The sequence below is a fragment of the Chelonia mydas genome, chromosome 26, assembly GCF_015237465.2.
Source record: "Chelonia mydas isolate rCheMyd1 chromosome 26, rCheMyd1.pri.v2, whole genome shotgun sequence".
Taxonomy (NCBI): Eukaryota; Metazoa; Chordata; order Testudines; family Cheloniidae; genus Chelonia; species Chelonia mydas.
Window position 1 is genome coordinate 259,099 of NC_057859.1, and position 27,329 is coordinate 286,427.

At 45.2% G+C, this 27,329-nt stretch overlaps 1 long non-coding RNA gene across 5 annotated transcripts; it reads right to left on the bottom strand.

Moving 5' to 3' along the window:
- Window positions 1-6,056: 6,056 nt before the first annotated feature.
- Window positions 6,057-27,075, bottom strand: LOC114020462. Of its 5 annotated transcripts, none has more exons than XR_006287557.1 (7): window positions 23,903-27,075; window positions 23,509-23,795; window positions 19,188-19,441; window positions 17,730-17,807; window positions 16,363-16,472; window positions 11,389-11,563; window positions 6,057-10,088 (listed from the first exon to the last, which is right to left on the bottom strand). It is a non-coding gene; the product is annotated as an uncharacterized LOC114020462 (long non-coding RNA). The 5 variants fall into 5 exon arrangements; XR_006287561.1 differs by having other exon boundaries at window positions 7,433-10,088; window positions 23,509-24,112; window positions 25,197-27,075; XR_006287560.1 differs by having other exon boundaries at window positions 7,433-10,088; window positions 23,509-24,112; window positions 24,959-27,075.
- Window positions 27,076-27,329: the final 254 nt, after the last annotated feature.

Sequence of the window (27,329 nt, forward strand, 5' to 3'; positions counted from 1 at the left end):
GATGTCCTGATTTTATAGGGACAATCACGATACTTGGGGCTTTGTTCTATTACCCCCTCATCCATGTCCTGATTCTTCACACTTGTTATCTGATCACCCTACATTCAGCATCACTCAGTGTGGCCAACTCCAAGTGCTCAACAGTCACAAGTCAACCCACCCCCTCAAACCATTTTTTTAAAGTGGGTGCTCTTTCTTCACCTCATTTCTGAGCCTTCTGCAGGTGCTCAGCTCCTGGTTTCAGATTTCTCTCTGTAAGCAGGAGGTCTGGAAATTTCCATTTTTTTCTAGAGGTACATGAAAACCAAGATTCTCATATAGTCATAGCCCTCCAGCAGCGGGGTTTTAAGAAAAAATATCACAAGCGTCAGTAACAATGGATTCACTATAGTACCCAAAGGGCTGAGTCATGTATCCTAGCCCTATGGTGCTGGATGCTATAATCACCCGAAGAAGAGCACTGTGTAGCTCAAAAGCTTGTGTCTCTCATTAACAAGCAGGTCCAATAAAAGATATTACCTCACCCAACTTGTCTCTCTAATAATCACACGTAATAACTGACAGCCTCAGCCCCAAAAAGCTTACAGTCTTGGTTAGTGAAAACATGCAACAGCTGGAGAGGTTGCACGGAAATAACCTCACCTTGTTCTGGTTATCAATCTATCTCTCCTGGTGGGCGTGGGCAGCTCAGACATAAGAGCAGCACAATGAGAAAGAAACCCAGTAACAAACTCATTGTGGAACACACAAACTAACTGACTCTCTTCCTCTCACCCCCATTTCTCTCTGTGGGTGTCTGGCTGGCCAGCTGGTTGTTCCCACCACTCCCGTTCTATATCTCTTGTAGTTCCACATTGTCTAGGCCTTGTTTTCTCCTATTATGCTTGGATCTGGAGAGCGCTCCCTAGAAGTGTTTCCTCCTGCTCATGGAATATGGCAGATGCTGTCCCATTAACACTGACAAGAACATCTGTTGCTCCACACTCAGATCTGGGAAGAGAAACATGCTGTTGCTTTCGGACAGGATGTCCTGTTGCTCCAATTTTAGCAGCACGTCTCTGTTCCTTCATCAAAAGCTAAAATAAAAGCACCTCCTCCGTTCTTTCCAGTGTCAGTGTTTCCTCCCATGCATATTCTGAAATATCTCACCACAAATATAGTTTTTTTCTCAGTATAAGTTTTCTGCAGTCATGATTAAGGCTAAGATTTTATCATGAATATTTTCGGTAAAAGTCAGGGACAGGTCACGGGCTTCCGTGAAATTTTCTTTATTGCCCGTGGCCTGTCCCTGACTCTTACTAAAAATATCCATGATAAAATGGGAAGGGCTGGGCAGCTGTCGGGTGGCTGGGAGCTACAGGGGCCCCCACCACCTGGGTCCCCCTGCCACCGGTGGCAGTGGGGAGCTGCTGGGGTCCCCCTGCTGCCAGTGTGGTGAGGAGCTGCTGGGGTCCCCCTGCCCCTCCACAGCGGTGGGGAGCTGCGGGGATCAAAACAAAAAGAATCCTGAAACGGTATTGGTCCATTAATGGATGGAAATAGTAGAAATTTAAATAATAATTAGAAAAGGCAAACATGTTCAATAAATATTTCTGTTCTGTATTTGGGGAAAAACAGATGATATAGTCTCATCCTATGATGATGATAACATTCTTTCCATTCCACTAATATCTCTGGAAAATATTAAAAAGAAGCTACTCAAGTTAGACATTTTAAAATCAGCAGGTCTAAATAACTTGCATTCAAGAGTTTTAAAAGAGTTGGCAAGGGAGTTCACTGATTTTCAATGAGTCTTGGAGCACTGGGGAACTTTCAGAAGGACGAGAAGGAAGCTAAAGTTGAGCCAGTTTTTAAAAAGAATAAATGGGATGACATGAATAATTAGGCCTGTCAGCCTGATATCATTTTTGGGCAAGATAATGGAGCAGCTGATACAAAACTCAATTAATACAGAACTAAAGGAGGGTTCTGTAATTAATGCAAATCAACATGGGTTTATGGAAAATGTAGCCTATCAAGCTAACTTGATTTTTTTTAATGAGATTACAAGTTTGGTTGATAAAACTAATAGTGTTGGTGTAATATAGTCAGACTTCTGTAAAGTGTTTGTCTTGGTACCACATGACATTTTGATTAAAAAACTTACAATGATAAAAAATTAACATGGCACACATTAAATGGATCAAAAACTGGTCAACTGATAGGTCTCCAAATGTAATTGTAAATGGGGAGTCAAAATCAATGGGTGTTTTTCCACTGCGGTCCCACTGGGATCGGTTTTTGATCCTACTCCATTTAACGTTTTTATCATCACTGATAAAGCTTGCACATGACTCTAAAATGTTGGGAGCGGGCAGGCCTCTGATTCAGAGTGATCTGGATCGCTTGATAAACAGGGGGCAGACATGTAATGTGCATTTTAATATGGCAAAATGTGTGTGTCTATATCTAGAAACAAAGAAGATAGGCCATACTTACAGAATGGGAGATTATACCCTGGAAAGAAATAACTCTGAAAAAGATTTGGGGGTCATGGTGGATAATCAGCTGAACATAAGCTCCCAGTGCGACACTATGGTTAAAAGGGTTAATGTGATCCTTGGATACATAACACAGGGAAATCCTGAGTAGGAGAAAAGAGATTATTTTAACCTCTGTATTTGGTAGTGATGTAACTGCTGCTGTAATACTGCATCCAGTTCTGGTATCCACAATTCAAGGATGTTGATAGACAGGAGACAGTTCAGAGAAAGCCACAAGTATGATTAAGGTATTAGCAGAGGTGAAAGTAAGCCGGTACGCCCCCGTACGGCGTACCGGTAAGAGCCAGTGTGCCGTACCGGGACTGGCTTTCCCAGAGGGCAATTTAAAGCCCTGGGGTAGCGGCGGTGGGGCTGCGACGGGGATTTAAAGGGCCCCGGAGCTCCAGTCACTGCTACCGCCCCGGCCCTTTAAATTTCCACCTGAGTCCTGCTGCCCAAGCCCTGGTGTAGCAGCGGCAGGGCTCTGGCGGGGATTTAAAGGGCCCCGGAGCTCCAGCCCCCACTACCGCCCCTTTAAATCCCCGCCACCGCTACCCCAGGGTTCGGGCAGCAGGGCTCAGGCGGGGATTTAAAGGGCCCCGGAGCTCCAGCCCCCACTACCCCTCCGGGCCTTTAAATCCCCGCCTGAGCCCTGCTGCCCAAGCCCTGGGGTCGGGGTGGGAGGGCTCTTGCGGGGATTTAAAGGGCCCCGGAGCTCCAGCCACCGTTACTGCCCCAGGCCTTTAAATCCCCACCTGAGTCCTGCTGCCCAAGCCCTGGGGTAGCGGCGGCGGGGCTCTGGCGGGGATTTAAAGGGCCCCGGAGCTCCAGCCGCCACTACCCCTCCGGGGCCCTTTAAATCCCCACCTGAGCCCTGCTGCCCGAGCCCTGGGGTCGGGGTGGGAGGGCTCTTGTGGGGATTTAAAGGGCCCCGGAGCTCCAGCCACCGCTACCACCTCGGGCCTCTAAATCCCCGCCGGAGCCCTGCTGCCGAAGCACTGGGGTAGTGGCGGTGGGGCTCCGGAGTGGATTTAAAGGGCCGGGCCGGTAGCAGCGGCTGGAGCCCCGGGGCCCTTTAAATCCCCGAAGGAGCCTGGCCGCCGCTACCCCAGGGCTCAGGCAGCAGGGCTCAGGTGGAGATTTAAAGGGCTCAGGGCTCCGGCAGCTGCTACCACAGTGGAGCCCCAGGCCCTTTAAACCTCTGCCAGAGCCCAGAGCAGCGGTGGCAGCCGAGAGCCCCCAGGGCTCCTCAGTGATTTAAAGGGCCCAGGGCTCCACTGCGATAGCAGCAGCTGGAGCCCTGGGCCCTTTAAATCGCCCCCGAGCCCCAGGGTTCCCAGACACCTCTGCAGCTGGTAGCTCGGGGGTGATTTAAAAGGCCCCGGGCTCCCAGCCGCCACTACTGCAGCTGGAGCCCTGGCCCTTGAAATCAAGATTTAAAGGGCCTGGAGATTTAAGGCCCTGCCTCTTCTGGTTAAGGCCACGCCTCTTCCGGTTGAGGCCATGCCCCCTGGTCAGGACTCTGGCGTACCGGTAAGTCCTCTAACTTACTTTAACCCCTGAGTATTAGAAAACATGCTTTGTAGTGATAAACTAAATAGATTGAACTCTTTGAGTCTAACAAAGATAAGGTTAAGGGGTGACTTGATTACAATCTATAAGCATCTATATGGAATAATGGGCTCTTCAATCTAGCAGAGAAAGATATAACCCAATACAGTACTGGAAGTTGAAGCTAGACAAATATATGTGAGAAATTAGGTATAAATTTTTGACAATGAGGGTAATTAATCATTGGAACAATTTACCAAGGATTGTGGTGGATTCTCCAATCACTGACTGTTTTTAAATCAAGCTTGGATGTTTTTCTAAAAAATGTACTCTAATAATTGGGGGGGGGGGAAGGGGAGTTCTATGGCCTGTGTTATACAGGAGATCAGATTTTATTATCACAGTGCTCTCTACTGGCCTTGGAGTCTATGATACACAATTCAGCAGAGATAGCACCCCATTTATAATCATGTGAAACATGGACAGTTTATTGCAAACACATTAAATATCTTGTAAAATTTCATATGTGCTATATCTGCTCTATTCTAAAGCTCCATTGGTGAGACAAAGTCTCAAACATTAAAGTACTTGAAAAAGCAAAAACAACCAGCAACAAGGCAATGTAATCAAAGCTCTGCTTAGACCAGAGGTGGGCAAACTACGGCCTGCGGGCCACACACGGCCTGCGGGACCGTCCTGCCCGGCCCCTGAGCTCCTGACCGGGGAGACTAGCCCCCAGCCTCTCCCCCGCTGTCCCCCCTCCCCTGTAGCTATGCCGCCGCACGGACAGTGCAGCTTGAGCCCGCCCACCTACCAGGCTTTCCAATAAGCTTGTCCTGCCGCTCTGTGCGACATGGTAAGGGGGCGGGGGGAGGTTGGATAAGTCGCAGAAGGTCCAGGGGGGCAGTCAGGGGATGGGATGCGGTGGAGATTTGGGGAGGGGGGCGGTCAGGAGACAGAGAGCAGAGGGGCTTGGATCGGGGGTGAGGTCCTGGGGGGTTGAGGAGTCCCGGGTGGGGGGGGGACAGGGAGCAGTGGGGGTTGGATAGGGGGTGGGATCCTGGGGAGGCAGTTAGGGATGGAGGTCCCAGGAGGGGACGGTCAGAGGACAAGGAGTGGGGGGGCGTGGATGGGTCGGGGGTCCCCAGGGGCCTGTCAGGGGGGTGGGGGTGTGGATAGGGGTCGGGGCAGTCAGGAGACAGGGAGCACGGGGGGGTTTAGATAAGGGGTGGGGTCCTGGGGGGGCGGTTAGGGGTGGGGGGTCCCGGGAGGGGGGTTGGATGGGTCAGGGGTTCTGAGGGGGGCATTCAGGGAGCGGGAAGTGAGGGGGCGGATAGGGGGCGAGGCCAGGCTGTTTGCAGAGGCACAGCCTTCCCTACCCGGCCCTCCATACTGTTTTGCAACTCCGATGTGGCCCTCAGGCCAAAACGTTTGCCCACCCCTGGCTTAGACAGACATAGTGTAAGAATGGGCGATGATAGACTCCCAACAAAACTTTTCTATGGTGAGCTGAAACTCAGAAAATGCAAGAGGGGTAGTCAATGAAAGCCCTGCTAGGACAGACCTCAGCAGAATCTCACCTCATGCAGCATAACTACTGATAACTTTGAACACAGAGCCACAGACAGATCTGAATGGAAAGCAACTATCCATAAAGGTTGTAAACACTTAGAGGAAGACAGATGTGAAAAATCGATCGAAAAGACAGCCAAGTATCAAGTGGGAGCCTGCACATTCCTGTGTAGATATCTGTTTGTGATCTTGCTCTTCACGGATTGGACTATACAGCCACATAAGAACACACATGATACCATGACATCACTGTTAGATGCAACAGTTATCTGCCTATTATTTAGTTAGTTTTAATTATTAAGATACATTCTCACACTATTAATTTATTCTGAATTTAAAGCTTTTAGTAACATAGATCTATGGAAAGAAACTCAAACAGGTTTTAAACATAGGACCCATGAGCCAGATATGGTCTGTTTCTGTTATTTATTCAGCCTACATGATAGATTTTGCAGAATGCAAGTTTTCATGAAAAGAAGCATATCTCTAGCTCTTACTATTGTAAAGAAAATCTTAAAAATATGAAACACATGTAGCCTATACATAACTGAGGCAGAGCGGTTTTCCTGAATCTGTACACAGCCTGAAATAACAGCTCTAAGAGACGTGAACGAGTCATCTAATTGGATTGCAACTCTTGAATCACGTCATGAGCCATATTTTACAATAATAAAGGTACATGACTGATCATGTAACTTGCATGGTTATTACCACTTGGTCAACAAATCAGTTCTTTGCGTGCACAAAAAAAACCAAATAATTTTAAACAGCAATTTGTCTTCTCAACAGAATTAATTTGGTACCCTTACTGTAAATAACTGAATATGCTGTACACCACAACACAGAATATATGGCAAAGAAGGCGACAAGAGTGTGAGTCCTTGTAGTCTCCCCCGTTCTAATGCAGCACTGAAGGCATTAACAATCCTTGGTCTCTTAACAGCCACACTGGGCAATCCACCTTCCTCCATCAGAGTGAAGTAGGATGACATTTTTTCAACAAATATGTTATGTGCCAAAAATGTACTTTTGATTGAGCTGAAACTATCATGAATTTGACCCAGTTAGTTTGGGCCAGCTTCAGAGAAGTGAGAGAGAGCATGTCCATTCATCTGTCAGCCTAGCAGTTAGAGCACTTACCTGGGATGTGGGAGATGTGAATTCAAATCACTCCTCTAAATCAGGCAGAGAGAAGATTTGAATCCACAACTCCTACCTCCCAGTGAGTGGCTTAATCACCAGGGAACTGTCATTTTCACTAACTCTTTCTCTTTGGTCCAATGAATATTTAAGTATTTATACAAAGTAGAACACCTTTAACAGGAGAGACTGAGAGTGACCCATCTCAGAATTGTCTGTAGCCTGGTGGTTAGAATGCTCATCTAGGAGAGTACAGCTCTCAATTGAATCCCTGCTCCAGTGTGGGGATTCAGACCGTAGTTTTTTCCTTCCCAAGCAAGTGCCCTAACCACTAGGCCGGGCGTGACCAGCCTGAGAAGGAGCCAGAATTTACCAATGTATATTGCCAAAGAGCCATGTACGTCAGCAGCCCCCCAACAGTTTCCCCCCCACCATTCCCAGCGCCTCCCACCCACCGGCAGCCCTGCTGATCAGCGCCACCCTCTCCCTCCTCCACCTCCCGATCAGCTGTTTCGTGGTGTGCAGGAGGCTGGGGGGGGGGAGGTGCGGGGGCACAGCAAACTTAGGGGAGGGGATGGGAAGGGCTGGAGTGGGGACAGGGCCTGTGGCAGTGCCAGAGGTTGAGCAGTGAGCACCCCCTGGCACATTGGAAAGTTGGCATGTATAGCTCCAGCCCCGGAGTCAGTGCCTGTCTATACAAGGAGCCGCATATTAACTTCTGAAGAGCTGCATGTGGCTCCAGAGCCACAGGTTGGCCACCCCTGCACTCGTCTAAAGGTCACACACATATTTGCTGACAAATTCTGAACATTTTTGGAATCTATCTAACTATTGTTTCTGATTTTTTGGTTTGCAGGTTGAACCAAAAAATAAATTATTTACCCAGCTCTAGATGTAAGATGCCTTAAACAAAACCTTTTGAAACCAACCCAAACCAGCAGGGGGCACCATTGAGATTTGCATGCAGGACACTGAAAGTCTGCTGTCTATACTTCTAATTCCCCTACGTCTCTAGGTGTCATGTAACAAAAATTAGATTCACACTGGTTCTCCCTATATTGGCCTAAACTCTCCTCTCCTCCCTTGATTTATCCAGAACCCTAAAAAGGCTAAATCCACACCTGGAGAACATACAGATCATTGTAGACCTCTTTCTGTGAACAGATTTGCACAAAAAGAAGTCTTTCACTGTGTCCTAAAAATGGCAAGACTCCAATTCTTCTTGTGTCTCCCATGTGATGTTTACACAAATGTACCAATATATATTTCAAATTTAAGGTGATAACCCTGGTGAATGATGTCCTTTCTCTGACTTGGTTTGAAAAGTAATTGAAAAAACCAATACATACCTCAAAAATACATGGTAATGTTATCTCCACAGAACCTTCAGCTAGTGTATCACGGGTGGTCTACAATAACACAAGTACGAATTCAAGGACTAAAGACAAGATTAAAACATAGAGTGTAATAAACTTAATGAGAATCAAGATATCCACCTCCTTAAAGTCCTCTGCAGATTCTCCCTTGTTTCTGATCTAAAACTGCTGTGTACTGTTTCTGTGAATTATTAAACGGTTGCTGCATTTCATATTAGAAATAATTCAGAGGAATAATAATTATAACCATCAATTTAGGCCAGAAAACACAATTTTCAGACGAAAATTAAGTAATGTGAAATGAGACCCTGCCAAGCAGCTTCTGGGCAGCAAGCAGCAAAGAGCTGCTATTAGCATGTCTGAAACTCCATTGACATTGGAACTGTTCTTAAGTCCTCCATAGCCATAAATCAGTAACCACAGCATCTGTCCTTACTGGGATCATCCATGCACTTAGTACCAAGTAATCGGTTATTTATAAGTTTTCACTTTCCCTGTCAATGTTCAAGGGACTTCTTTTGGGGATTTTACTTCCCCTTTTCAAATGCAGTAAAGGCTTGAACTGAGAGGCTTAGGTTGGACTTCAGCTGTTAAAAACTCTAAATACAAATGATCTTCCAACTTGCTCCGCAACCAAAAGCTGAGAACCAGGACAGACAGAAAGCAATTTATGGTGAAGAGGGGTTAGAAGAAGAGTCCCAAAAGAGTGCTCTAATGGCTCAATGTGGAGAATGTGGAGTAAGTGCAGCTTTGGCTACCCTCCAGTTTAATTTATCTTAGGCCTTGTCTTCACTAGGAAAAAAGGAGTATTTTGCCATATATTAGCTTTAGGCTTCCCCTAGTTAGCATTTACCTCAACCTGCTAACATGTGAAAACTAAGACTGCCCTGTCCACACTAGGATGTTACCATGTGTTAGCTAATATATGGTAAAACACCTTTTCTTCCTAGTGTGGATGCACACTTGGATTGGGAGATCTACCTTTCTATTTAGGTACTTTCTAAACCCCATTGCATTAGCATCTGTTGCCTCCCAAACTAAAAGGATAATAAAAGTCTCTCTTCCTTCCCAGCCTGTAAGAGAAATAATTTGATTAGTTTATAGGCAGTTTGTGTGCATGAGTGGGTGTCCTGGGTATCCATTTGTGTGTGAAGAAATTATTGAAGGGAAACTAAATTGAAGAGATGAGATTTACATTTAGAAACCAACTTAATTACATTGGTACAACTTTCTTGTAGACAAGATCTTAGTTCTGAATAGGGTGAGGCTTGGTGTCACTCATCTCTTGCAGAAGTGAGTTTCATCGTGTAGGTCTGGCTGCTGTGAAAGTTCTGTCCCTCACACTCATGAGCCTCCTACTATTGGTCAGCAGTTTCATTGTTTTTGTGGAAAGCATCTGTTGTGGGAGGTCATCACTGTGGACACAGAGATGATTTCTTGGGTAGCCAGGGCCATTTGCATGGATGGTTTTGAATATCTGAACCGATACCTTGAAATAGACTCTATTCAGTAAGGACCAAATACAGAGGAAGGAACACTGGGGTGATGTGTTCACTAAGAAGACAACTGCATTTTGTATTGGTTGATGATTTTCCAGGTGTGAAGCTTCATTCCTAGATATGAGTTGCAATAAAGGAGCCTGGAGGTACATTCATGGACACTACATATTCTATTAGGCCAAATCTCATTTCTGCTTTTCCCTTCTAAGAACAGTTTTGTTTTTCCATTGCAGGTAAACTCAGCCAGGAAGAAATTTCTGTTAATCTACTCAGGAAGATAAAAACACAAACAAATACTAGAGTACATTTACTTTTTAGTTGTAAAAGTATATAGATGCAAATTACCTGTCTCTCTCATGCTCCTGGCAAATTGATAACGTAGCCTTTGATGGTGAAATCTGAATGACCCTAGATTAGCAATTGGGTTTCTAGCACGGGCAACAAAACAAAAATATAGAAAAAAGGGTATGGATGAAATGTAAATGATGACTCAAGTGTTTTCTTCTATGATTTGATTATGCTATGTTTAAATATATGTTGAATTAATCCGTTCTCAATCAGAGACAAGTAGCAGAAAGGAACACATCATTTTACCGCTCATTAAACAGATTTTGGCAACGAGTACTCACACATTTCTTAGCTTCAGTTTATGCCCTTTTCTTTCTCAGCCTATTACCCCGACAAATGCATTTCTGACACCCACATTCCCTCCATCCTTCAAAAATGGCTATCCCTCAGTCATACCCTCTTCTCTTCCAGGGAATACAAACCCTTCCCTCTAACTTTGGCTTATGTATGTACTCTCTGAGAATTTCAGCACCCTCACTGCCCTCTTGGGGGTGTGCCTAGCATAGCGTGAGCGCTACTGGAAACAAGAGTAATGTTCAGTATCCTCTTTGCTATATGGAACCCTGAACTGTGTCCAGCACTCCAGGTTTGCTCTCGCTGACCCTGTGACCCTTTCTCATTTCTGCTTTATCCCTCTATCACTCTCTCCTTTTTGTGCTTTGATTTCTTGTTGGCTGAGCTGCTAAGTTTAGTTTTCTGTTATCATTGTTCTCCAGACCCTTCTTCTAATCAGTGCCTTGCTGATAGGGATAATTTAGGGCAGAATCCACTTTGTCCTTTTCAGTCCTATCCCTATTATATTATTATATTTTTCTACATTAAAACGCAAAAGTCCCTTGTCAGCTCCAGTCCCCATTTAGTGCCTTTCAATCCAATGCCCTGCTCTATGGTACCAGCTGGCCTTCCTAGTTATGTCTTCAGCAAATTTGCACTCCTTGCATATTCCCTTTTCTGTGTCATTGATATATTGTGAGCAAAACTGGGCCCAACAGCAATGCCTGCAACATGTTATTTGTCACTCCTCTGCTACCTGTTCTGTAACCATTTACTATAATTCTCTCATCTCTGTTACTAAGTCAATTGTTATGCAATTGAGTAATTCAGTTGCTAATATTAGATAGCCTTTTATTTTGCTTCTTCACTACTGTCTGTTCTCATTGTCACTTTCCAAAAGCAATTAATCAAGTGTGTTCAAGTAGCCTTTGCTTTTGGAAACCCCTGGGTACTGTCTTTCTCTTACAACATACTGGTTTAAGAAGGTCACCCTTTCTGGCCTTCTGAATGAGCTGCTTACATGCAATATATGCAGCAGAGTAACACCTACCTGCTTCACTGTGCAGGCCAGTTAATTATACATAAACACACACAGCCCTTTGTTACCTGTCCGTCTGAAGATCATTTCTCCCTCCTTATGGTGATGTCAGCTGCTTTTTTCCCCATCTTGGCTCTAGAGTTGGAGATGCCAGGAATATTTCTTTCTTTTCCTTTGTAAATCCAGAATATAAGTCACCCTTTATCAATGAGGCTTCTAAATTAGTCCAATGACTGTTACCCTCTGCAATGCAACATGCACACATGGTGAGCTGTTGGAGCACCATATCAATGAAAGGAGTTGTTACTGTATCACAACAACATTTAATTATACTTAATATAGCACCAAAGACGTACACGGAGCTGTTCAGTAGATAATATGTGCCTCTGCCCTGAGGAGCAGCTTGTCATCATTATACTGCTATTATACAAAAGCTTCTCATTATTATACTGCTATTTTATCACAAGTATCCTAACTCTGCCTTAAATATATTCCAAATAACATGCAGAATAAATTTAAATGACATGCCAAATGGCTTCCTTAATGAGAGGTGTATTCCAGGTATACATGGCAGAAACATGGACCTCTGAGTCTGATAGCTAGGATATAGGAACTCTACACCCATTGGGAGGTATTTACAGTAGTTTTATGGTCACTTTCTGACAGCTCTCCGTGATACCACTGCAAATTGTGCCCACTGTGTCTCTCCTCTTTTTTTTGCCTTCTGCACTTTCTTCCCTGCAGTAACACCCAATTTCCACCCTCTTCCCCATTCCACCACTAAACTTATAAACAATTAAGTAGTTAATGCAGACACTTAAAATGTCATCATTGGCCTTTAAAGTTATCACCATATTGAGATTAAGGGAGCAAGGCAGTTTGCATTTCCAGAGTAGTTGTTTCATGTTGTGTGAAGACCCACGAAGAAAATATTGAATCTAGTTACTTGTTTCACATTTGGAAGGTTCTCTTTGCAACCATAAGAGCTACATATTTTTTTAAATGAAAATTTAAATTCTGTAGAATTTGAATATACCACAAGGTGAGAAAAGTATCAAAATCATTTTAATCTTAATCTAGGACCACAAGAACTAAAATCCCTTAATTATAACCCTATGTTTTCCACATGACACCACTACAGGGCACAGTTAAGAACATAAGAATATCAGAACGGCCATACTGGTTCAGACCAAAGGTCCATCTAGCACAGTATTCTGTCTTCTAACAGTGGCCAATGCCAGATGCCCCAGAGGGAATGAACAGAACAGGTAATCATCAAGTGATTCATCCCTTCGCTCATTCCCAGCTTCTGGCAAACAAGGATAGGGACACCATCCCTGCCCATCCTGGCTAAAAGCCTTTGATGGACCTATCCTCCATGAACATATCTAGTTCTTTTTTGAAACCTGTTATAGTCTTCACCTTCACAACATCCTCTGGCAAGGAGTTTCACAGGTTGACGGCGCGTTGTATGAAAAAATACTTCCTTTTGTTTGTTTTAAACCTGCTGCCTATTATTTTATTTGGTGAACCCTAGCTCTCATGTTCTGAGGAGTAAGTAACACTTATTTACTTTCTCCACACCAGTCATGATTTTATAGACCTCTATCATATCACCCCTTAGTCATCTCTTTTCCAAGATGAAAAGTCCCAGTTTTCTTAATCTCTCCTCATACAAAAGTCATTTCATACCCCTAATAATTTTTATTGCCCCTTTCTGAACCTTTTCCAATTCCAGTATATCTTTTTTGAGATGTGGTGACCATATCTGCACTCAGTATTCAAGATGTGGGCACACCATGGATTTATCCAGAGGCATTATGATATTTTCTGTTTTATTATCTATCCCTTTCTTAATGATTCCCAACATTCTGTTCACTTTTTTGACTATCGCTGCACATTGAGTGGATGTCTTCAGATGTCTTATTATTCACAATAATTCTGAGATCTCTTTCTTGAGTGGTAACAGCTAATTTAGACCTCATCATTTTATACATATAGTTGGGATTATGTTTTCCAATGTGCATTACTTTGCATTTATCAACATTAAATTTCATCTGCCATTTTGTTGCCCAGTCACCCAGTTTTGTGAGATCCTTTTGTAGCTCTTTGCAGTCTGATTGGGACTTAATTATCTTGAGTAGTTTTGTATCATCTGCAAGTTTTGCCACCTCACTGTTTACCCCTTTTTCCAGATCATTTATGAATATGTTGACTAGGACTGGTCCCAGTACAGACCCCTGGGGGACACCACTATTTACCTCTCTCCATTCTGAAAACTAACCATTTATTCCTACCCTTTGTTTCCTATCTTTTAACGAGTTACCAATCCATGGGAGCACCTTCCCTCTTATCCCATGACAGCTTAGTTTGTTTAAGAGCATTTGGTGATGGACCTTGTCAAAGGCTTTCTGAAAATCTAAGTACACTAAATCCACTGGATCCTCCTTGTCTATGCTTGTTGACCCCCCTCAAAGAATTCTAGTAGATTGGTGAGTCATGATTTCCCTTTACAAAAACTATGTTGACGTTTCCCCAACAAATTATGTCCATCTATGCATTTGACAATTAATGCTGTTTGAATTCATTAGGACTTGTCTACACTTAAAATGCTGCCGTGGCGCTGCTGCAGCTGTAGCACTTCAGTGTAAATACCTCCTGTGCTGATGGGAGAAGTCCTCCCATCATTGCAGGCCTCCCCAAGAGGCAGTAGCTAGGTCGATGAAAGAATTGTTCCATTGACCTAGTGCTGGTCTACACCGGAGGTTAGGTCGGCATAGCGATGTCTCTCAGGGGTATGGATTTCCCTGAGAGACATAGCTATACCATTGTAAATTCCTAATGTAGACCAGGCCTTAATTGTGCATTTCTTACCCGAGAGAGACAAGGTAAGTGAGGTAATATATTTTATTGGACCAACTTCTGTTGGGGAGAGAATCTGGTCCAATAAAAGATATGACCTCACACACCTTGTCTCTCTAATATCCTGGGACTGACATGGCTACAACTACACTGCACATAACACTTCTTATCTTGACATCTTTGGATTTCTTTCAAGTGTAACCTTAACTAGGAATTTTGTGGATTTATTATGCTTCATTTGGGGATAATTATAATATCCCCATTAGTTATATTTTTACCCTTAATTTACTAATATGTATTCTCAAACTCAGTTCCACCTTGATGTAGGGGTTTTTTTTTGTCTGAGAATACATATATGACTCCCTTTTAAGAACTATCCCTACTATCTCTGCAGGAAAGTCCTTTCCCCTTCCCCAAGATCAGGGGTGAGGCATGCTGGATGGGTAGTGTTTGTGGAAAGCCTGCCCTGCTGTTCCGCTTTAGCTGAATAGAAGACCAAGCCAATGCCTTTCATCAGCACTAAATCTACACAATTTTTTAAAGCCAAAGATAATATACAATTTAGCTAATTAAATCATTTGCATAAAAAGTCTCACATGGAACTGTACAAAACTTGGCAGCTCTAACCATTCCCTATTTTCTGCACAAGTCAACAGCCGTGCTGGGCATTTGGGAATACCAAGGCATTGCTATGATAAAAGGCCAAAAGGTAAATGAACTCTAGAAAAAAAGCATGAAATGTCACAGACATGGCCACATAACCGCATTGTAACAAACTGTAAAAAGTTCATGATTTTTCCCAAACATAATTAAATCAGTGTGTCTAATTGGGATCATTAGGGCTTTTATCTTCTGCTCTCTATTGGATAAAATTGAGAGTCTCTGCAGTTTGAAAGGGTCTTATCTGTATTGATGAAGTCTGCCCCAAATATTATGAGTTGGTCTACAGACTTTGTGATTGTGAGCTGAATGCAGAAGGTCATCTTTTCCGCAGTGGTTTTTCATCTCTAGAATGGTCAGAAATTTCAGCCTTTCCTTCCAGACTTTGACATTTTCACAGTAACCTAACTAACCTTGTCCAGGAAAACCAAAATGAACGGTTCTTCCTCATCCCTTTCCTAATACAAAGACCACACAGGCCTCCCCAACCCCTAAGGAACTGGCCAGTCCTGAAGCAGTGAAGATGAACCAATGTCCTAAAGCTTATTAATTGCCCTTAGTTTATTCATTGTACAACATCCAGAATCCTTCAGCAAGGAGAGATTAAAAGTAAAGATGTATTATTTATTATACTATATTTATATTTTCTATTATACATTAAGGTCCTGACCATTCATGAACATTAAAGATCCTGTGACGCTTTTTATAACTCTATGTCTGCACAGATCTCACCTTTACATGGATTTTGAGAGAGCTGGATGTTAATTGATCCTAACAGATAATATGTTTATACTAGTAGATTTTATTTGAGGGAGAAATCGTAAACATTTGATATTCAACATAAGGATCTATGTGAATAAAAGCAACATTATTACCAGGTGAAAATGGCTGAAAAACAACAAGGAATGGATAATAATGCATGTTATTTTTAATCACCATGATATTTGTGGCATTAATGATGCCATGCATATTATTATTATAAAAATTACTATTAAATAAATACCATTTGTTTGGTTTGGGTAAACCCCTAAACAAATGGGATATTTGTTATCACAATACTTTTCCCTTTTTAAAAGAAACAAGTTTTCCTGCATTGGCTAAGCCTGCTACAGAGCCGTGCCAAACAGAAAATACAGCAGGAAACTCTGTAAACAGCTCTGTACAGGTCTTTTCTTCTCTATAACTTTGTCATGAAAAATCATGGACTCTTCTTTCCCAAGATAACTTTTTTTTTTAAACAATAAAATAATTAAAGAGTCCTGCCCAGGCAAAGAAAAGCAATGTTAGTATTACTATTTTCCATTCATCTATTTCCAAAATCTTGTTATTCTTTCTGCATTTAAAAAAAAAAAAAGAATTGTACATCTTTTATCTGCACAAGTTCTCATGCCAACTCATGAGCAACCCTACAGTAAACTAATGAGCACACAACAGAACAGTTTTTGTCAAGGAAATAGATTTCTGTTTCAAGCTTCCAAGGAGTTACGGAAAACTAATCATAAAATTATTATGTAAGATACCTTGAAAAGATCCTGTAAGCTCTTCTGGCCTTTGAGAGACACCTGGATCAGTTGGGACACTACTCTGAAATTCAAACTTTTCCAAGAATGTTCTGGTGTCCTGCTAGTACCTGTGAAGAGAAATCTGCAGTTACACAACTGTTTACTGCTGCAGAAACGCAGCTTGACTGCTTCTGAGCTGTCAAAGTGGAGACCATATTTCATTCTAAACTAAATAAAAGCTCTTCCCAGGATTGCTGGGGATTTTACTATAAACCTAAAGGGGAAACTAAAAGGAGAAGAATCCAGTGAAAGATGCTTCCAGCGCTGAATTCAGAGTGTTGTTGGTTAGTATAGGAAGAGCCTGAGGAATCAAAAGTCAGCAAAAAGCCACAGCTGAGTTAAGAAGTGCATAGCCCAGTGAAAGATCGGTGCAGCCACAGCCAAAGGACTGGGCATTTGAGAAATGATGTTGCCAAAGTGTACATTATCTCGATGGGTAAAACAACTTTTTATTATCTGCAGCATGCCATATGCAATGGTCTTGCTGGTGTAACTGTCAACTTGTGCTGTGAAAATGGAAAGTGGGGCGAGGGGGAGAACAGGCAGTATTTGACTTCTGAATAAATTCCTTATTTTAATTGTATCACTTTGAACATTTTCTAATTTGATACTAATAAGTCCAACCTAACGTAATCAGAGGAAGGCATCATTCAGTTTCACGTTTGTGTGTTCAATCCTTTCAGTTTCACTTTCCTTACCTTCAACTCCTGGAAATTATCCTCACCTCTTCATTATCTTTCTCATATTCATCATCACAGCTCTGGGAGCACAGGACCTGTGCAGCACCCCCACACCTGAGCCATGTGGGTTTGGGGGAAAAGAAACTGCAGGAAGGAGCTAGCTTGGAGCAGGGAGGGGAGAGGAAAGGGAGGAGGCCGAGAAATTCTTAAGCCTGCAGGAGCAGATGCAGAAGTCGCTGGAACAGGGACTTGTGGACACGGATGTCAGACTCCTTTCTGCTTTCGGACTCTGCCCTTCAGCTGCTTACTCCAACAACCTCTGCCCCCTGCATGCTCCCCTCCCTGCCTTCGCCTCTCCGCTGTGTTTCCATTTAGTTAATCCCATAACAATTCCCCCAAAGAATTAAACAACAACCCATCAGATCCCCACAAAACAATCTTGACACCAGCACGACATTTGCAAACCATCACTCTGCTTGTGTGTTTGGTCTTTTCCCCTAACCTTTGCCTGTGATGTCAATTTAGACTGAAAACCCTTCAGGGCAGGGACTGTCTAGTACTCTGTACAGTGCCTAGCACAATGAGAACTTGTTCTCGGTTGCTCCTGAGGCAGTACCATAATGCAAATAATAAATAGTAACTCACCCAAACAGTCCCTTTTAACTTGGATAAATTATTGTGGTTAATGTTAAACAACTTCCTCTTGCCCCAAAAGAGAAGTTTCTGAATTCAAGACATTAAACGGAAAGAAAATTAGAAAAAGCCACAAGTTTACTTTACTAATTCCCTGTCTCAAAACAGCTTACAATAATAGGACAAACCTATTCTTGCTTTTATTAAAATATACATTTAAATACAAGAAGGTCCACCCAAAACTACAGAAGACACCTGTCCTGCAAGTTATTGATCACAATCACAAAACTGCCTATAACACTGTATAGATAAAATTGTGTTTGCCTAAGGATACAAACCAAAAGTCAGATCTAAAGCAAACTAAACTTTCTAAGGAACTGTGAATAACACAGGGAATGAGAATATACAGTACATGCAATGCAAAACAAAAAAGCAGATCAAACTTGCAAAGGCAAACGACATTATCTAGAGTGAATGTCCTTAATCCTGGAAAATGAGATTTTCCTCAAATCTTACATGTGCTGGTTCAGCATCATAGAGGTGCAGCGCTGAGAAGAACCAAGCCCCAATCTTGCGATTAGAGCCATGAAGAAGAGCCCTTGTACTCACACAGAGCCCCACTAACTTTGAGACCTAAGTTTGTATACAGATCCTGAGTCTTTCCAGGACAGAAGGCTTGTCTTTCTGGTAACACACAAAAGCTTGTAATGTATTACCTTTTCGGGGGCGGGGGGGGGGGCGGGAGGGAAGGATGATGAGATGTCAGAAACTCAACACAAATTAGAGTCCCAAAATATCTGAGCTAGAGAGCATCCCCAAAACATTCCCTATTGTGACTCTTAGGCCATATCTACACTATGGGCGCTACAGTGCTGCAGCTACACCACTGTAGTGCCATAGTGTAGATGCTTCCTACAGCAACGGAAAGGGTTTTTCCATCCATGTAGGTAATCCACTTCCCAGGGAAGTGGTAGCTAGATTGGCAGAGAAATTCCTCTGTCGATCTAGCTATGTCTAGATTGGTGGGTAGATCAGCTGAACTATGATGCTGAGGGTGTGAATTTTTCACACCTCTAAGTGCCCTACCTGTGTCGACTTAAAAGTTAACTGTAGAACGGGCCGTACTCTTTTACACCCACTGCAACAAAAGACCGAGGCCTGGACTGCACTTAAAACTTAGGCTGGCACAGCAAGGCTGCTGAGGGTCTGAAAAATCCACACTTCTGAGCACCATAGCTATGCCGAGCACACCCCTGGTGTAGATGCAGGTAGGGCAATGGAAGAATGCTTTCGTCGACCTAGTTACCCTTGCTCAGAGAGGTAAAAACAGTCTCCAGTTTGTTCCATCTTCACCACTCCAGCGCTACCCGAGAATTGAAAGTTTATCTGAATGGTCAGAAGGTGAAGCATAAAGTAGAACCAGTCTATCTAGGTGTGACCTTAGACCACTCACTGCGTTACCATACCCACCTGAAGAAAACAGTGCAACAATCGTCTTAGCAAACTGGCAGGTTCGTCATGGGGTACTCGTGCTCCAACTTTGCGGACGTCAGCTCTTTCCACTTCGTATTCGGTGGTGGAGTACTGTGCACCAGTTTGGAGTCGATCATCACACACCTAACTGGTGGATACGCAGTTACATGCCGCCATGTGTATCATCTCCGGCACCCTGCCTCCGACTCCACTCCCATGGCTTCCAGTTCTGAGCAATATTGCTCCTCCTCCTATCAAACAAGAGGTTGCCACTGGCAAGTTAGTGGAGAAAGTATGTGCCAACTCAAGCCTGCTGCTGCACAATGATCTTTTTAAACCACTAGCTGCATGTTTGCTGTCATGTTGCCCATTATGGTCTCATCTGCCATGGCAGGATGTTAGGGCAGAAACACTCTGGCTAGAGGAATGGATATCTGTTATAATCCCCAACCAGTCCCTCACTGCCAACCCCACAATGTTTCCACCTGGTTTTGACCTGCCCCATCGCCAATGGTCCCTGTTGAACAGGTTCCGGACCAGGCAAGGTCTCTTTGCAGCCAACCAGTATCGCTGGGGCCTTCATGACAGCCCTTTGTGCAGCTGTGGTACAACACAGACAATGACGCACATTGTCGATGAATGCCTGCTGACTAAGTTCAGCGATGGCCTAGAAGAACTGCATCATGCCATAGGCGCTGACTTCTTCTGGCACCGGTGGGTGCTCAACCCCCCTCTGCCCCCGGACGCACCCCAACTCCACCCCTGCCCACCCCCATTCCAACCCCTTCCCCAAAGTCCCCACCCTAACTCCGCCCCCTCCCTGCCCCTATTCGACTCCTTCCCCAAATCCCCGTCCTGGTCCCGCCTCTTCCCTGCCTCCTCCCCTGACCGTGCCACGTTCCCGCTCCTATCCCCTCCCTCCCAGAGCTTGCTACAGCTGTTTGGCGGCAGCAAGCGTGGGGAGGGAGGGAGGGAGGGAGGGAGAAGCGGAGATGCGGCATGCTCAGGGGAGGAGGCGGAGGCAAGGTGAGGCAGGGGGAGTGGGGTGGAGAGCTTGGCTGCTGGTGGGTGCAGAGCACCCACTAATTTTTCCCCGTTGGTGCTCCAGCCCCGGAGTACCCACAGAGTCGGCGCCTATGCATCACGCCACTGAAGATGCCATCGCTTGGCTAGATGATTATGCACATGCTAAATTAAATGAGGGAGGTGAAGTTCCTACAGTGACGGAAAAAAACTTTCTGCTACTGTAGTCCACATCTACACTACGGGGTTACAGCAACATAGTGATGGCCCTGTAGCATTCGCAGCGTAGACAAGTCCTGACTTGCTGCACAGTGATCTAAATTAAGAAGAGTGGAACTGCATTCATTTGAACTGCATATCTTCCATCATGCAAGAAACTAAGAGATGTCAGTGTTCATCTTAGTGATCTCATGCATTCAGCTCCTCCTGCCAAGAGATTCTAAGTAAATTAATTAAATAGTCGAGAGAATAACTTTATAGCAATTTTAGGGGATATATTTTTGAAATTAGCTATAAACAATTCCATGGAAGAAACCCACTAAAAATAGAAGGGAACCCTCAATCAACAAAACTGGTATAGGCTAGACAGAGGTGCCGCCCAAGCTAAATTAGGCTTTACTATAGTTTAAAAATTCTACACCAGTTCAGCATTCAGAAGCCAGAAAATGCCAAATTAAAGTTGCAAGTGCAACTTTAACTGTGCCTCCTTGTGCATGTATGACATGCAGCCCTTTATTCATAGATTTTAAGTCCTGAAGGAACCATTCTGACTTCCTCCATACCACAGAATTTCACCCACTAATTCCTGCATCAAGCCCATATCTTCCAGCTGAGCTACAGCATCTCTTTTAGAAAGACATTCAATCTTGATTTAAAAACTTCAAGTACTGGAGAATCCACCACATCACTAGGTAAGGGTTCTCTTAACGGCATAGGTAATTCACATCCCCAAGAAGTGGTAGCTAGGAAGAATTCTTCTGTCAACCTAGTACTGTCTACACTGGTGGTTAGATCCGCATAGCTATGTCTCTCAGGGGTGTGGATTTTTCATACCCAGGAGAAACATAGCAATGCTGATGTAAATTCACAGTGCAGACAAGCCCGCAGAGTGCTCCTTGGCCAATACTTTTAAAACTCTTGGGTGCAAGTCATCCAATCCTGGTTTACACTACAAAATTAGGTCAACACACACTGTCTTGTGTTAATCTAGCTGTGCATGTGTCTACACTTAAATTTGTTTCCCACTGATGTAAGTGCCCCGTTGTAGCAATGCAGTGACACCACTTCTCCAAATGGCATGGAGCCACGGTTGACACACTGAGGTCAATGCAGCGTGAGTATAGCTGTTGCGTTACTTATGTCGACCCTAACAGTCCACCAGCAGCTGTTTCACAATGCCTGCCACTGACCGCTCTGGCCACAACTGTGAACTCCAATGTTCGGTGTGAGAGACCAGGAGGCCTCCCTCACTTTAAAGCCCTGCAAATTTTTGAAATGCCTTTTCACGATTGTCCAGCTTGGTGAGCACATCTAGCAGCTCTCCAGCGTTATGTGCAACTGCCAAGCTGACCAGGCCAGATACACACTCTAGAAATGCTCTGGCTTGGAGTACACAGAAGATATTGGATCTCCTGGGCCTGAGGGGACAAGAGGCTGTGCAAGCACAGTTATGGACCAGCTATAGAAACGTGGACATCATACGAGCAGACTGCACAGAAGGGACAGAGGTTGCAGAAGAAAGGGTATAATAGGGACCAGCAGCAGTGCCACGTGAAAGTGAAGGAACTGTGGCAGGCAAAGTACAAGGGCCAAGGAGGCCAACAGTCAATCCGATACCAAGCCACAGACCTACCATTTTTACATGCCAAACTGGGTGGAGATCCCACCACTACACCGCACACCACCATGGATACCTCCAAGAAGCCGAGTCACAGGCCATTGGTGTGAACAGCGAGGACAAGAAGGAGGTGGAGAAGAGGAGGAAGAGGAAAACATATGACTGGAGAGGCCCAGTTATGTTGTGAGCCAGGACCTATCTGAGACTCCACCGCAGTCCAATCATTCTCAGCAATAAAGCATGGGTGAGCCCAATGCAGCGTAAGAAATCTTAAGTAAACGTATATTTGTATTTCCCATTACAATGATGTATTGATGGCACCCCAAAACATGGGTGGTGGGTGAACCGTGGGCTTGGGAAAGCTAGCCCCCGGCAGCCCGCTTCCCTCTCCCCGGGGCCCTGCCCCCCCCCCAAGCCCCTTCCCCCGCCAGAGCCCATAGGGTCACCCCCAACCCTGGAGCGGCAGGCAGCTGAGCGCAGGCCCCCAGCGTGCTGGGCAGGCAACGCGGCTCTCCCGCCCCTAAGTGCGAGGGGGCCGGACAGCACAGGGCAGGCAGCATGAGCAGCATTTCCAGCCGCCCACAGTACCTGGCTGCAGGCCGGCCCCCACTAGCCTCAGAGGTAGCAAGGGCACTGGAGCCCGCCCAAAACTGGGGGGAAGCTGGGAGCCCTTACCCAAGGTGGAGGCGAAGGCAGCTCCCTGCCCATATCCCAGGCCCCCCGCCCAGGGCAGGTGTAAGGACCCAGGCTTCCCACCGCTGCCCACACAGCTCTCCCCAGAGCTCCAGCCGGAGCAGGGGGCCTCAGAGCCGCAGCCCGGCCATGATAAGAGCCGCGCTGCAAGGTGTGGGGAGCTGTGGCGGACTCTCTGCCTGCCCGCAGCGTGAGGGGCCCAAGCAGCCCCTGGCCCGTGTCCCTGCCCCCCGGATTCTCTCAGCCCCCCACACCCTGAGCAGGTGGAGGGTCCACGGTGGCTCCCCATGGCTGCCGGGGCTCCCCGGCCAGGCTGCACACTGGCCTGGCCATGGGGTGGGGCCTCGAGAGGAAGAAGAGGAGAGAGGGGCAGGGTTGGGCCTGGCAAAAAGTGGGAGGGCCAGGCCCATCCATTTTCAAAAAGTAGGAGGGCTATGACCCCCTGGTTCTGGTGCCACTGGCCCAGGGCCCGAGCCACAGGGAAAGGAAGAGCCGCAGCACAGTGCAGTGGGAAGCTGGAGGAAGCCTGGGGGTGGAGTGTGGGTGGGGCCACGCAGGCAGTTTGGGTAGGCTGAGCCTTCCCCTGACTTTGATGCCCGCTGCCCTGCCCAAAACAGGACACACCTATCAACTTTTCATTAATTTACTCGTGCTAGAAGAGGTAGTGGTACAACAAAGAGATGTAGCGTTATCTGTACATTCTGCTACATACATATATCATTCATTCATTCAAACAAACAAACTGCTCTGCATGGCCCCCCTCACCTGTGTACATGGGGGTGGTCCCTTGAATCCTCCTGAGAGATTTTGATGAAATGTTCATAGAGGTACTCTGCAATCCTCTCCTGAAGGTTTCTAGGGATGGCAGCATTACTTCTTCCTCAAGGGTAGGACACTTTCCCATGTTAGTTAGCTGCAACTTCGGCAGGCACCATTGTAGTACACAGGCTAGCAGCATACAGGCCCAGGCAGCTTCGGGATGCCAGCAGCAGCTGTGTTCTCTATGCCTTTGTTACACTCAGGAGTGAGTTATCAGCTAAAATTAACTCTGCCTGTGGAAAATGGTGCCAGTATTCAGTGCCACTGCTTAGTACTCATAGAAGCATGCAACTAAACAATTCCCTCCTCATTTCCCTTACTCCTGGTAAGCTATACTCACCACGACTGGTGCTGTGAGTGGGGACGTGCACAAGCATTCTGAAGCAGAAGTGTCAATAAGCATGTCTTGTTTAAATCTTTAGAGGAGCAAGGGAAGGGAGCTCTGAATCTTAACTTTTACTTTCTGTTGTGACTATATTGACAATGGTACCTCTGTGTGTTTTATCTGTAGCTGCTGCTGTTGTGGCCTTAAGGGGTTCCCCTTCCACACCTGTGGGAAGGGGAGTCAGATAAGGAGAAAAAATAAGACGACTTGGAATGACATGTTCAGTGCAATCCTGCAAGCCCGTGCTGCATCAGACTGTGAACACAGGGCCTGGAGGGTGAACACTGCAAACAACCTAGAGAAGGAAAGAGCAGACAAGAGAAAGAACCAGGAATTTCAGCAGTAAAAGGAGAGGGAGATGCACCAGGATGTAATGGAGCTTCTCCAGCAGCAAACAAAGATGCTGCAGACTCTTGTGGATCTACAGGTTCAACAATCATAGGCTCACCTCCTATAGCAGTCCATGGAGAACTTTATTACAGCATCTCCCTAAAGCGCCCTCAACATTCCACCTGATATCAGGGGCCACATATCTACCCCTGCCATTCCACCCCATGGACATTAAGGACAATCACAGCTTCACAGGCATTGACCTGTGAAAGCCATGGTTGCTATATGTATAGGTAAAATGGCATGAATATTTTTTCCCTTTGTTAAGGTCCGTTCCATTAATGTATTAAGTTTTTAACGTATTTGTTTTTAAACTGCACAAACTTTTCTTTGCACTGGTTTTGTTACTGAATAAAATTCTATTATTTGGAAATTAATCTTCATTAGTTCACAGCATAAGCTGCGGAGTGCCTAGCAGTTCTGAAAGCACCCACTTGTTACTGTACAGGTATGACATAACTCATATGACCAGTAACAGTGTAAAAATCCTAAATGTACAGCAAGCATCAAAAAATTCATAGGTGAATTAACAGCATTATATTCATACATAATTCCTAACAGGCCCCAAAAGAGAAGGGCCAGGTAGAGCACAGTACCACAAAATGCATTACTGTGGCTTACCATTAAAGAGCTCTTTCAAAGCCTCCCTGAACCATATAGATCTGCATTGAGCTTTTCTAATAGCCCTTGTGTCTGGCTGTTCAAACTCAGCAGACAGACGGTCCACCTCAACCATCCATCCTGGTGGCAACTTTTCCCCCTTTGCTTCACAAATATGCAGGACACAGTAGGAAGCTAGAACCATTGGGATTTGTTTTTCATCGAGATCCATTTTTGTGAGTAAACAATGTCAGTATACCTTCAATTTACCAAAAGCACATTCAGCTGTCATTCTGCACCTCCTGAGCTGGTGGTCGACTCTTTCCTTGGCGCTATCAAGGTGGTTGGTTTACAGCTTCATGAGCCAGGGGCAAAGGGTAGGCTGGGTCCTCCAGGATCACTATTGGCAATTCAACATCACCGTAGTTAATTTGCCAGTTGGGCAAGAAAGTCTCTGTTTGTAGCTTTCTGAACAGTCCTGTGTTCTTAAAGATATGAGCATCATGGACCTTCCCTGACCGGCTAAAATTGACGTCAGTGAAGCAATCCCAGTGATCCACCAATGCTTGCATAACCATAAAAAAGTAGCCCTTTCTGTTGATATACTCTGTGGCAAGGTGGTCTGGTACCGAAATAGGGATGTGTGTGCTGTCTATTGCTCCACCGCAGTTTGGGAACCTCACTGCTGAAAATCCATCCACTACGTCCTGCACATTGCCGAGAGTCACAGTCCTACATAGCAGGAGATGATTAATGGCCCCGCACACTTGCATGACAACAGACCCCACAGCGGATTTTCCATCTCCAAAATGATTTCCCAATGACTGGTAGCAATCCAACTCTGCGAGTTTCCACAGTGCATTTGCCACTAGCTTCTCTACTGCCAGTGCAACTCTCATTTTAGTGTCCCGGCACTGGAGGCCTGGGGCGAGCTCGGCACTCACATCCAGAAATAGGACCTTGTGCATTTGAAAGTTCTACAGCCAATGCTCCTCATCCCAAACCTGTATTACAATGCAATCCCATGCAGGTGCAGTGCTCCATCAGCAGCAGCTGCTCTGTGAATGCCATCAACAACCTTGAATTGTTTCTTTCTATGTCCCGCAGCAGTTTGTCCTCCAATAACTCACCATGTTACCTGCTCATTCAGTTCTTCTTGCAGCTCTGCAAATACTGGAGGAATGCGTGTCCTGTCCTTGCAATGCTTATGACAATAGTGGAGAGTCCGTCAGAGATGGCTGACAGCGAGGAAGGCTGTGTGGGTTTGTGGGATTTTTAAAAAAGGTCTGAAAAGTATGGGATATAAGTGACATTATGGGACGGAGACAGTTGCATGGCGGGAGGTTAACCCCTTGCTCCCAGTCACCCCTGAACAACTCCTTTCTGCCCCACAGTGTATTGCCAAAACTTTCCAAAAGACAGTGTGCTGGATGGTGTCAGGTTGCGCACTGGGATACCGACCCATGGAGCACTGCACTGTGCATTGACACAAGCACTCCTGGTGAATATGCACAGCGCTGACACAAGAAGCCAAGTATGCATGAGTACAAGTGCCATACTAACTGTGACAGCTTTATGCCAACATCACTTGTGTAAGTTTGTAGTGTAAACATGGCCCCACTCCTACATATTTAAAAAGTTTAAGGTCAGGTCTATACAAAGTTAAGTCAACCCAGCTACGTCGCTCAGGGTGTGAAAAATCCACACCCCTGAGTGACATAGTTAAGCGGACCTAACCCCTGGAGTAGACCAGCACTAAATCAATTGAAAGATTCTTCTGTCGATCTGGCTACCATCTCCTGGGGGAAGTGGATTAACTCTAGTGACAGGAGAACCTCTCCAGTTGCAGAAGTGAGTGTCTATACTGAAGCACTGCGGCTGTGCCTCTGTAGCATTTCAAGCGTAGACGAGCTCCAAGTTTAGCGGATGCTGTTTAGCATCCTCCACAGTTACTGTTGAAATAGAAAGTATTTCTTTAATATTGTAAGATATGGATATGCCATGCCATTTCTTTACAAATACAGGACAGAAATATTTATTGAACACTTGTCCATTTTACCATCCCTGCCTAGTACTGGGCCTAGATCACTGCGGGGTTCCTCCAGTCCCGCTAATTATCTGATCACACACGATTCCTTATCCCCTCTCCCTCTAACCCCCCATCCCTCCCTCCAATTATCCCCTGCCCCATTCCTGTCAACCCTTCCTCAAACCCCATCCACCCCTATCCTCTCCCCAAACTCTTCCACCCCCCCAACCACCACCCAAGCCTTTCCATCCCTCCCACAGCCCTCTCCCCAACCCCCTCCATTCCCCCATAAATAAACCCCTCCCCACCCCCCCTGTCCCCCACAGACCCCCTCCTTCCCTCCAAACCCCCCGCCCCTCCCCA